We start from the raw sequence: 13,220 nt of genomic DNA, 5'->3' as shown, positions 1-13,220 counted from the left end.
TCAAGGGGCCAAAGGGCCGCATGTGGCTCGTGAGCCGCAGTTTGCCGACCACTGGCCCAACCGGTATGGCTCAGTGGTTGAGCATCGACCCATGAACCAGGAGGTCACCAGTTCAGTTCCCAGTCAGGGCCCATGCCCAGGTTGATCCCCAGTAGGGGGCATGCATGAGACAGCAAATTCATGTTTCTATCTCTCTAACCCTCTTCCTTACTCTCTCTTTAAAAAATCAATAAAAACATATTTAAAAAGTTATTAGTACTATGAAGGAAACATTCACAGGTAATCCAAGAGTCAAGGTTGCTTAAACTAAAGTGATAATATGTACTTCTTAGTAAATTAGACAAAAGAAACTCTCAATTTGGGGCAGGAAGATATCTACAGAGTTTTAGATACCTACAGAAATCAGTAAAGACTCTTAGAGCTGGATTCTGTCTCTATCCTGTCTATTGTCTTTGGACTAACTTATAGCTAATACATTAATGTAAATTTTTTAAAGCAGTCATGTATCACAATGATGGAGATACATTCTGAGAAATGCATCATTAGGGAATTTCATCATTGTCCAAACATTACAGAACGCACTTATACCTAGTCAGTATGGCCTATTTCTCCTAGTTTATAACCCTGTACTGAATACTGCAGGCAATTGCAAAACAAAGATAAGTATTTGTGTATCTAAGTTATCTAAACATAAAAAACTTTCAGTAAAAATACAGTGTGAAGGACAAAACAATGGAATACCAGCATAGGGCCTTACATGAATGAAGTTTGCAGCACTGGAAGTTGCTCTGGTGAATCAGTGAGTGAGTGGTGAGTTGCTGTGAAGGCCTAGGACATCACTGTCCACTACTGAAGACTTTATAAACACTGCATGCTTAGGCTACACTAAATGTATAAAACAACATAAGATTATTATTTTCACTTGTTTATTTTTTTATCCTCACCTGAAAATATGTTTGTTTTTTATTGATTGATTGAGAGAGAGAGAGAAAGAGAGATTGATGTGAGAGAGACACATCAACCAGCTGCCTCTTGCATGTGTCCTGACCAGGAATCAAACCCAAAATCTTTTGGTGCACATGACGACACTTCAACCAACTGAGCTATCTGGCCAGAGCACAACATGAGATTAAATCCAGCACAAGAGAAAATGATTCAATCAAGAGACCTAGTATAAGACTGATGTCAGCATAATAGGGAATTCTGTTATGCAGCAAATTATTTTTTATAAGTAGAAAGAGTATACTCTAGAGTAACAATAAATAATATAGTTCAGTGCATACATAAACCATAACATTTATTATCGTTATAAATTATTATGTACTGTACATGATTGTATGTGCTATACTTTTACACAACTGACAGCTCAGTAGGTTTGTTTACACTAGCATAACCACAAATATGTGAGTAATGCATTGCATCACAATGTTACAATGCCTATGATGTCACTAAGCAATAGGAATTTTTCGGCTCTATTGTAGTTTAATGAGAACACTGTCATATAGGCAGTCTATTATTGATCAAAATGTCCTTATGTGGTGCATGAATGTCCTTAAAAGTATTATTTTTCAAACTTGAGTAATTTATTCTTCCCTGTTAAATAAAAACAATAATTGGAAAGCCTCTTTTTTATATTACTTAAATATAAACTTCTTATATTTGGAAAAAATTAATAATAAGATAAATCTTGAGCCGAAACCGGTTTGCCTCAGTGGATAGAGCGTCGGTCTGCGGACTGAAGGGTCCCAGGTTCGATTCCGGTCAAGGGCATGTACCTTGGTTGCATGCACATCCCCAGTAGTGGGTGTGCAGGAGGCAGCTGGTCGATGTTTCTCTCTCATCGATGTTTCTAGCTCTCTGTCCCTCTCCCTTCCTCTCTGTGGAAAATCAATAAAATATATTTAAAAAATAAAAATAAATAAAAAATAAATCTTGAATCTCATTAGATACAGTTAACACTATGGATATAATCAAATTAAGTTAACAAGTTAATTTAATATGATAGATGCTATTTTACCAAAACCAAAGTGTTGATTTTATAAATGGTGGATGATATACCTCATCTGGTTCTAAATTTTCACTATTTCTGTATGTTGAATTCAGTAATATCAATGTAGAAAAACATTATTTTCTAACTTAAGCATGCAGCACATAATGGAATTAATAGCTTCAAGTTTTTTTGCTGCTTTAAGATAATCAGACCTTACATTTAATCAAAGTTATAACAATCTACTTTCATATGTCAATATAAATAACTCTATAAAAATGACTAGTTTAATTGATGATAAGATTAGTATTACAATACACAAGATTAGTTTGGAAATAGAGATAAAAAACAAGTGGCTTAAATTTCTTTTTTTTTTTCTTTTAATATTCTCATCATAAAAGAAGTCTAGAAGTAGGCAGCCCGTGACTGATACAGGAAACTATGTTGTCATCTAGAATCCATGCTTCTACATTTCTGCCCCACTGTCTTAAATCATGTCTTCCATTTTGAAGGTGATGGAGCTCCATGAAGGTCCATGGAGCTCATGCTGGAATTCTAATGCATACATATGCTGTCTACAATAGACCCACTTCAGATGGAAAGACACAGATTGAAAGTAAAGAAATGGGGGGGGGGATATTATTTCATGCAAATGGAAGTGGGGGGAAAAGCTGAGGTATCAATAATTATATCAAAAATATAACTTAAAACATGTATATAATAAAAGACAAATAAGGATATTTCATAATGATAAAGGAATCAATTCAACAAGAAGATATACACCTTGTGAACATTTATGTACTCAACATAGAAGCACCTAAATACATAAAGCAAAGATTGACAAACATAAAGGGAGAGATGGACAATATTACAGTCATAGTAGGGGGTTTTAACACCCCATTGACATCACTGGATAAATCTTCCAGACAGAAAATAAAAAAGGAAACCATGGCCTTAAATGACACATTAGACCTCACCCTATAAATCTCTTCATCTGGCTGTTCATCTGTGTCCTTTGTAAATAATCTGGTAAACATAATTAAGTGTTTCCCTGAGTTTTGTGAACCATTTGAGCAAATTATCAAACTCAAGGAAGGAGTCATGGGAACCCTGGTTTATAGCTATTCAGTCAGAAATACCTGGGACTTGTGGTCGGTGTCTGAAGTGGGGGCAGCCTTGTGGGACTAAGTCCTTAACTTGTGGGGTATGATGCAAACTCTAGAGAGTGTCAAAACTGAATTGAACTGTAGGACACCCAACTGTTATTGCAGAATTGCTTGGGGGTGAGGGGGGGATTTGGTATCAAAGTACTGCTTATATGAGTAAAGGAGACACACAGGACAGACATCCTGTCTACTAGTACTTACAATGTGAACTACAATATAATTCCTCCACATTGCAGGTGATCTCGAGTTCTACTTGTTTAAACTCTTATGTGTAAGGTGTGCCTTGGTTCTACCATTATTTTTCTTTACTAAACTCTAGTAAAAACTGAAAACCCTTGGTTGTGGGCACATCCCCAGTAGGGGGTGTGCAGGAGGCAGCTGAATCGATGTTTTCCTCTCATCGATGTTTCTAACTCTCTATCCCTCTCCCTTCCTCTCTGTAGAAAATCAATAAAATATATTTTAAAAAATATTTAAGATAATCTTTAAAAAAAAACACACACAAACAACTGAAAACAGTCATTGGGTTCATACAGCACCCAATGACGGTTTTCAGTTTCTAATATAGCCTCCAGCAACCCGAGGGATCAGAAGTCTCGCCTTTTTTTAAGAGGAAGAATCTGAGGTATAAAGAGATTAGACAACCTGCCTGAGGCCATGCAACTAAATCCAGGGCTGGACCCCACCACAGGTGCTATGCCTCTTCCGGTCTCCTCACCATGATCCAGATGGTTGAACGAAGCTCTTTTGGCACAGAGTCACTTCTTCAGACCCGGAGATCCTTTTAACACCCTGCACAGCATGAAACCCTACAGATGTCCTAGTGGCTCAAAAGAAGGAATGTGTTTTTCTTGGCACCTCCATTTCAAGGCATGCTACATGGGTCCCAGGCAGAGTGAGTACTACTCTACCAGTTACAGTGATGGGGGCGTGCTGTTTTACATTGTTAATGGTAAATATGCATGTTTTAGCAATTATTATAGAAAAGTGGCCTGTCATTGTGATTACAAACATTAATTCTGGATCCACACCACTTGGTGTTGAATCACAGTTATGAAACTTACAGGCTGTGTGATCTTCCTCCAGTTATTCAACCCGGGCCCCAGTTTCCTCATCTGTAAAATGTAGGTAATAATGTTCTTATACTACAGGGCTTTAGAGGATAAATCAGTAAATATCTAGCACTTAAAACAGTGCCAAATACATAGAAATTCCATAGTGTTTGTTACTATTAGTAGTAGTTGTATTATTAATATTACTACTACAGTCATTCTGTAGAGGCGGCAGGAGGGAGAAACTTTCCATAAATAGAAATATGTTAGACTCCTAAAGAAGAAATTTAGAGAATCATAGAAAATGGAAGTGGCACTTGAGAATAAGATCTTAAATGAGTCATGGGAACCCTGGTTTATAGCTATAAATCAAATAAGATCTTAAATTTATCACTTATTTTTGGATAGAGATTTGTCCTTAGCTAATAATAGAGAAAAGAAAAGTGATCTGTCTTTTATTCAACTATTGTGGAGCTTAGCAAAATAATGGATCTTTTCTTTTTTACTCAAACTGCCAGGCTCACCTTATAAACTGACATTAGAAACAGGACAACCGGAAGCGGGAGGGCAGGAGGGGATAGACCTGAGGGTTTGGGTGGGGAGGGGAGAAGCACCACACATTCGGGAAAGGCAGGGACTGTTGATGCGGAGCAACACTAACAAGAAAGACAAACAGGAACCAAACTACGCATCAGACACAGAGGCCTGACCATACGTGGGATTTCCTGAGCATCATCCTACTTCTGATGGACCTTCTGCTATCCTCCTGCATTTGCATTTCCCTTACCTCTCCTTTCATTTAAAATTTCTTTTTTTTTCAATTTGATGTTATACGTATCATGTTTGTAATATTCCATAAAGAGAGAATAAATTAAACAAATGAGTTTAGAATGCATCACTTTTCTAAGCATGACAGGCAGTAAAGGACAGCTGCAGTCTTCTCCTTATTAAAAAAAAATGCAATATTCACGCAAAAATAATTATTAGAAGAATTTCTGAGTGGTTTTACAAAAATGTTTTCTTCCCTCTATTTGTACACAGATAAAATCAGGCATAAGGCTTCTGAGGAGGAGGCCTCAGAGTTCACTTCTGCCCCACCCTTCAACCCACCAAAGGAAAAATATTGCAATAAAATAAAAATGAAAATCTTTGGAACTAAAAGCAAGAAATTGCAGAGAAAATGAAAGCAGTTATTCATGAGGAATCCTAGCATACTCTGCCTCATTTGGTAAAACTTTAAGATGGGTACGTACATGACTTACACTGCAAAACTTGCTTTAAAACTGGTTCTTCATGTAAACTGGCATTTCCCACCAAGTTCAGAAGGAACTTCAACTCCTTTTCCTCCTCTCTATGTGCTTTCCTCCTCGAACTCAGCACATCAGACATGCAAACAGGTAGATGTGATTCCCCATGCAAGGTAATTGATAGAGTTGAACAAAGGATTCTGTCTTTCACCACAAAAAGTATGTCTTTGTGGGGGGGAAGGGCAGGTGGGAAGGGATTGAGCAAAGAAGAAAAAACTCAGGGACATGGACAACTGTGCAGTGATTGCTAAGGGGAGGGGCTGGGGACAGGTGGAGGAGGGTAAAGGGGGGGCATAAATGATAATGGATGGAGACTTGACTTGACTTGGGGTGGTGAACACACAATACAGTGTACAGATGATGTGTTGTAGAATTGCGCACCTCAAATCTGCATAATTCTGTTAACCAGTGTCACTCCAATCAATAAAAAGGGGGGAGGGGAGGAAGTAGTCCTTTGCTATCAGGCAGAATAACACCAGAGGGTAAAGCTTGAAGAGAAACTACAGGTAGGTACAAGCCACATAGTACAATCACTGTGGGCCCCAACCCCTTGCTCTGCCTAAGGCACCCCTCCCTCAATGAGTAGCCCTGACAATCTCTGGACTATGGCACATGCTTGGACACCTGGGACCATGTTATGCCCTAGTGTGGTTAATGTAATTATTCACACTCTCCCCCTTCCAGCCTCCTTCCTGTTTCTGATCATTTTCTAATGCAGTAGCACCCCTAGTAGAGGGCAGGAAAGGGCACGTAAAACCAATAGAACTTTATTAACTGAGTCAATTGAGTTTTGATAGGGAAGGATAAAGATTAAGAAAACCTTTTTTTTTTTTTTTTTTTGCCAAGGATCTGTGGTCCTAATTAACATACGTAATAGAGAATAGACATGTAAGTCACAGAATCATTTTTTAAAATTCTAAATTTTAATTTTGTGACTTACTCAAGCTTTTCCTAGTTATTTAATTTGGTAAATTCATTCAGTCCCCTGGACTCTAAATAATACCTTTGATCAGGCTTTCCTGGGCATGTGTGCAAGACCACTCCCATTTTGACACAACGGCAATTCAATTTATTATAACACCCTTCCACTCAAGGAAAAAGGGGACAGTGTAAAAATAAATACGATCCACAAACAATTTTGTACTTTTTCATAAAAAAGTTCTAAGACTTGCCCTTGCTGGTACGGTTAGGTGGTTAGAGCATCTGTCTGTGCACCAGAGGTTCTTGGATTCGATTCATAGTCAAGGGCACCCCGGCTTACCCCTCTTCCTCCACCAGTCCCCAGTCCTGGTACCTGTGGGAGGCAACCAGTCGATGTGTCTCTCTCACATCAATGTTTCTCTCTCTCTTTCTCCCTCTCCCTCACTCCCTTTTACTTTCTCTGAAATGCAATGGAAAAATAAAAATCCTCAGGTAAGAATTAACTAAGGTCCTAAGACTTAAAAGAGTGAACAAAGTTTTGCTACAAATATGTATATTTACCCAAGCTCAGCATAATATGTAGCTCACTTAGTATCCAGGTTTGACAGAAATAAACAACAGAAAAAAGAAATTAAAGTTGTACATTTTAGAATAGACTCAAAGTTAGTCTAACTATGAAATGTATGTGCAACTTCATAGGGTATGAACAAGTGGTGTCCTTAATTCAGGGGTTGATTTTTTTTTAAAAATCTATACTATGTGAGCACTGCCCTTTTTTATAATATGCGACTGCTGTTTCTATTCTGGATTTCTCATGAGTTAACAGCCATATTGTCACATATGGTTGCTTTTGCACCTCGTTCTGGATAGGGTTAAGTGCCTATTGATTTCTGCCACTGGGGTCTGGATTGCTTGTTGTTGTTTTTTAGTTTATTGTGTGTGTGGTTTTTTTAAGTCAAGTGTACTTTATCTGAGAGGTCAAAATGTGGCAGTGCAGCTGTGGTCTGGGCATTCCCAGCAGGAGGAAGGTGACAACACACTTTGTCTATGGAGAAAAACTACAATTAGCTTTTGCTGCTTTCCTGTAGAATCTACATTTGCATCTTCAATTAAATTCTGCTATACTCATTTTCATTTTTTTTTCTTTTGGCTTTTAAAGCTGGAACAGAAACTCCTGACAAAAACACTGCCTAAGATTGGCATTTATTAGGGGAGAAAAACACATCCACATGATTTTTTTCTTAAATATTCCTTTGAGATTAGTTATTTCAGAAAGTCATGTCGACGGGCAGATGGAGAGAGAGATGCAAGATGGTTTCAGAGATTCTAGGAATTTCAAAGCCTGAATTTCCATTTCAACATTTCAACTCCTTGTGAGTCAGCTCACTATATTAAAATGTGTAATATAGTAATATATATTAAACTTGCTCTCCTGATACATGCTGATAATTATATAGTTCACCATGCCAATAAGTTTAATCAAATCAAATCAAATCAAACTTCTTGTCTCCTAAAACCCCTGTAGAGATGCTCTTTCTACAAATTTGTTAAGCTATGTTTTCTTTCCCCTTGGTTAACCTAAATACTATTAATTAGTCTTCTCCCTAAGTGATAGCTGGATATTAAATGTAAAGTAAAATAGAAATTCACCTGAGTTTGGATTATAAGCTCATTCTTAACATCTTTGAAAAGGCCAATGCCTCCTTATCAAATGATTAACACATTTGATACTCTCATGGACTCTTTGGCCAATGAGTTTATGGGTAGGTAAACAAAAATATATTACATTTTATTACTAAAGAACACATGCTGAAAACTGAAGATTGAGCCAAGTACTGACTGAAAGGGAATAGAAAAATAGTACAACCAAACTTTTACCTTTCCAAAGGAGATATTAACATGGAAATATACTTCTATGATAAACTCAAGTGGACTTAAAGGTTCTGATATGGTGGGAAATTTTTAGTTCTCTACGATTCTAGAGAATTATAATTTTTTATATCTTACTGGTATAGCTTATGGGTTAAGTTTGAGTACATCCTGATCTGCAGTGTTCTAGCAGTCAGTGGTTTCTTGTGATAGTTACTTGCTATGCAATAACTAGAGGCCCGGTGCATGAAATTCGTGCACGAGGAGGGGGAGGGGAGGTTGTCCCTCAGCCAAGCCTGCACCCTCTCGAATCCGGGACCCCTCAAGGGATGTCCGACTGCCCGTTTAGGCCCGAACTGGGATCGGACCTAAATGGGCAGTTGGACATCCCTCTCACAGTCCAGGACTGCTGGCTCCCAACTGCTTGCCTGCCTGCCTGCCTGATTGCCCCTAACTGCTTCTTCCTGCCAGCCTGGCCACCCCCTAACCACTCCCCTGCCAGCCTGATCAATGCCTAACTGCTCCTCTGCCAGCCCAGTTGCCTCTAACTGCCCTCCCTTGCAGGCCTGGTCACCCCCAACTGCCCTCCCCTGCCAGCCCAGGCACCCCTAACTGCCCTCCCTTGACAGCCTGGTCACCACTAACTGCCCTTCCCTGCCCACCTGGTCACCCCCAAATGCCCTTCCCTGCAGGCCTGGTCCTCCCCAACTGCCTGCCCTCCTCTGACTGCCTGGTCCCCCCCAACTGCCCTCCCCTGCAGCCTGGTCTCCCCCAACTGCCCTCCCCTGCAGGCCTGGTCCTTCCCAACTGCCCTCCCCTGCTGGCCTGATTGCCCACAACTCTCCCCTGCCAGCCATCTTGTGGTGGCCATCTTGTGTCCACATGGGGGCAGCCATCTTTGACCACATGGCGGTGGCCATCTTGTGTGTTGGAGTGACAGTCAATTTGCATATTGCCTATTTATTATATAAGATAGCCAAAATCTAGAAACAGCCAAAATGCCCATCGGTCGATGAGTGAATAAAAAAGTGGTGGTACATTTATACAATGGAATATGACAAGGCTGTAAAAAAGAAGGAACTCTTACCTTTTGCAACAGCATGGATGGACCTGGAGATTATTATGCTAAGTGAAACAAGCCAGTCAGAGAAATACAAATACCATATAATCTCACTTGTATGTGAAATCTAAAGAACAAAATAAACTGATGAACAAAATAGAAACAGAGACATGGATACAAGGAACAGACTGACAGAGGTTAGATGGCAGTGGGGTGAGGGTGAATAGATTAAAGAATGTGAAGGGATTAGCCAAAGAACATATATGTACAAACCATAGACACAGACAAGAGTGTGGTGTTGGCTAGAGAAAAGGTTGAGGGGGCGGGGGGTGAGCTCTGGGTAGAGGTGGGCAAAGGGGGAGAAATGAGGACATCTGTAAAAGTGTAAACAATAAAACATTTAAAAGAGAACTAAAAGAGAAACAGTGAAAAGAACACACACAAAAGTTTTGTTCTTAGTAATTATAGAATTTAAACAGTAGGATGACTAAATTTTTTTTTAGGGTTACTTCATTTACATCAATTTATATTCATTTTTTGTCTGTTAAATGTGATCTACTACATATGAGTTTTTTAAAGTTGAATTGAGAATCTGCATTAATACAGAAAAAGTGTGATCTAGTAGATAGGCTCTGGAGGGTTTACTTACTATTTCTGCTTTTGCCATTAAATAACTGTATAAAAATTACTTAAATTCCATGTTTCAGTTTCCTTATCATCATAGCATTATTATTTTAATAACCATGTAATGGACATGTAATGAGGAAAGTACTGGGAAGAAGTTTTTATATACTTTCAAAAAAGTTATGCAGTTTATTATTATTATGAATTCTTCCCAAAGCAACATCAAAACTTTAACTTTAATACACCAGTCTATAACTAAGTTTTAAAACCCCAAAGTAACCCAATATATTATGACTCTTTTTGAGTAGAATATTTTTACTGACATTTTTCTGTCATGGTAATTAGCTTGCAGTACTTCACAGAGTTTCGCCAAATCAGTCATCATGTATGAAAACCCACAGCATGGTTAAGAAAACAAGCATTATATGAGAATCTTAGCTACCAAGACTATCTGAGACCTTTATCACAACAGCATAACTATTAGTCAAATTTTGATAACCACCGATAATCATTTTTATCCTCTATGCCCTTGCTTTATATTGAACTGTGTGCCAATGTCAGCACCTTCCATTTGGTGAGAAACTGGGGCAATGGGCACACACACACACACACACACACACACTGCAAGGTATCTTTCTTTTACTCTTAGCAATATTTCTTTATCCACACATGAATACTGATTGGGCCTATTTTAATCATTTGGTGATGTGGTGTGAATTTTATATTCCTCAGTAGAAACAAGCCAGAGACATCAAAACTACCTAGAAATATACATATTTCTTCTTTATTTAACCAAGAGTTATCTGTTAGCTGTCAATGGTGTGCTGTAGATAAAAGAGGATGAAAGTAGCTCTAAATACAGAAAAGCCAGACCTTTTCTCTCCTACTTGCTTTGGGAAACTAATTTAACTGATTTGAAAATGCTTGCATAAAGGCAGGTTCAGAGAACTCTGCTGAATGTCTAAGTAAACTTTCTGATTAATCAAAGATTGAAGTAATGTTTCTGAGAAATTGCAGCCAAAAGACCTTGAGATTTCAGTGCAAGCAGTATTAAGACTTTCCACTGGTGTCATCATTCTTAAAATTCAAGTTAAATAACCAGTGTTCCAAAGCATAAAATTCTAAATGCATTTCTCCCCTCAAAAAAAAAACCAAAAAACCGTTTATTCTTCAGATGGCACTAATTCTGTTAACCACATAAACATGCTCATTTTGCTTTAAGTTTGAAACGTCAGCCCCTTTACTTACACTATGAGTCAGCCCTCACATGGACAATTGCATTGGTCTCCTACCTTTCCCAGACTATGATCTTTCCTTGTACACCCACTAATTCATCCTACCTGGTCTCTTTGCATATTACAATTCTGAAATAAAATCTGGTTGTTACATTGTTAAACATCCTTTCAATATTTACGTATAGACTATCAAATACAATTCAAAGTCAATCTGGTTCTCCAGGTCAGGGCAATCTCTTGAGAGTATGGGGTCTTTGGCAAATTTTTTTTTTTTTTTTTTTTTGCAGAGCCTCTGTCGATATAAACAATTTGATTTAAAAATGCATTAAAATTTGCATTTCTCTATTAGCTAATGAAGTTGAGCATCTTTTCATATATCTGTTGGCCATTTGTATGTTTTCTTGGGAAAAGTGTCTGTTCAGAACCTCTGCCCTTGTATAAATTGGGCTGTTTGTTTGGTTTTGAGTTGTATGACTTCTTTATATATTTTCCTTATTAACCCTTTGTCGGAGCTGTTGTTTGCCAATATCATCTCCTATTTGGTTGGTTACCTTTTTGTTTTGTTGATGGTTTCTTTTGCTTATGATAGCTTTTTAATTTAATATAATCCCATTCATTTATTTTTGCATTTGCTTCCCTTGCCTTTGCAATCAAATTTATAAAATCTCCTCTAAGACCAAGGTCTCACAGACTCACACCTGTTAGAATGGTTGTTATCAACAAGACAAGCAATAACAAGTGTTGGAGAGATTGTGAAAAAAAAAAAGGAACTCTCATTCACCGCTGGTGGTAATGTAAACTGGTACAGCCACTATGGAAAATAGCATAGAGGTTCCTCAAAAAATTAAGACTAGAGTTACCATATGACCCAGCAATCCTTCTTTTGGGTATCTACCCAAAAATTTTGAAAACATTTATTCATAAAGATATGTGAACCTCTGTGTTCACTGAAGTATTATTCATAGTGGTCAAGGCATAGAAAGTGGCCTTTGATAGAAGATTGGATAAAGAAGATGTGGTACAGCATGGGAGGGTGGGTGGGAAGAGATCAACCAATGAACTTGAATGCATATATGCATAACCCATGGACACAGACAATGGGGTGGTAATGGCCTGGGGGTGAGGGAGGACAGGAGTAGGCTGTTAATGGGGGGAAGGAGAAGGACAGGAGAAGAGGTTAATGGGGGGAAAAGAAGACCTGTGTAATACTTTCAACAATAAAGATTTTTTTAAAACATTTTTAAAAAAATAAAAGCAAAAACAATAAATAATTAAAAAAAAGAAGATGTGGTACATAGATATTATGGATTACTACACAGCCATAAGAAAAGATGAAATACTGCCATTTGCAAAAACATGGATGGACCTTGAGAATATTATGCTAAGTGAAATGAGTCAGTCAGAGAAAACTAAGAACCATATGATTTCACTCATGTGTGATATAAAACTGAAACTCACAGACACAAACAACAGTATAGTGGTTACCAAAGGGAAGGGGGTGTAGGAGGAATAAAGGGTAAAGGTAGCCAAATATATGGCGATGGAAAATGATTTGACTTTGGGTGGTGGGTACACAATGCAATATAGAGATTATGTATCATAGAATCTGATCCTGAAAAACTAATCTTCTTAACCAACGTTACCCCAATTTTTAAATAAAAAATAAAATAAACTCAGAACAAATAAATAGATAAATAACAAGCATTAAGAATACATGGGCCCACGTGAGGTATAGTGATTTGTTGAAGAAGATTTAAAATTATAAGTGGAGAAGATGGACTTATTTATTATCCAATAAAGGCAGGTGAAGATTCTTCATAGTGTCCAGGTGCCCCCTCTTCCTGTTCGGGTCTGGTAACCATGTTGTCATTATCTTTCAATGGCAATAGTGCTTTATTTTGTGCTAGCGGGATTAATTCTGTATTTCTTATTTTTAGTCCTGACATTCCAAAAGTTGTTGACAGTCCCTGACCTAATTTGAGGGCAAAAATAATTACGG

Source organism: Cnephaeus nilssonii (genome assembly GCF_951640355.1).
Source record: "Cnephaeus nilssonii genome assembly, chromosome: 1".
In the NCBI taxonomy this organism is placed as follows: Eukaryota; Metazoa; Chordata; class Mammalia; order Chiroptera; family Vespertilionidae; genus Cnephaeus; species Cnephaeus nilssonii.
Note: the sequence above shows the minus strand (reverse complement) of the source record.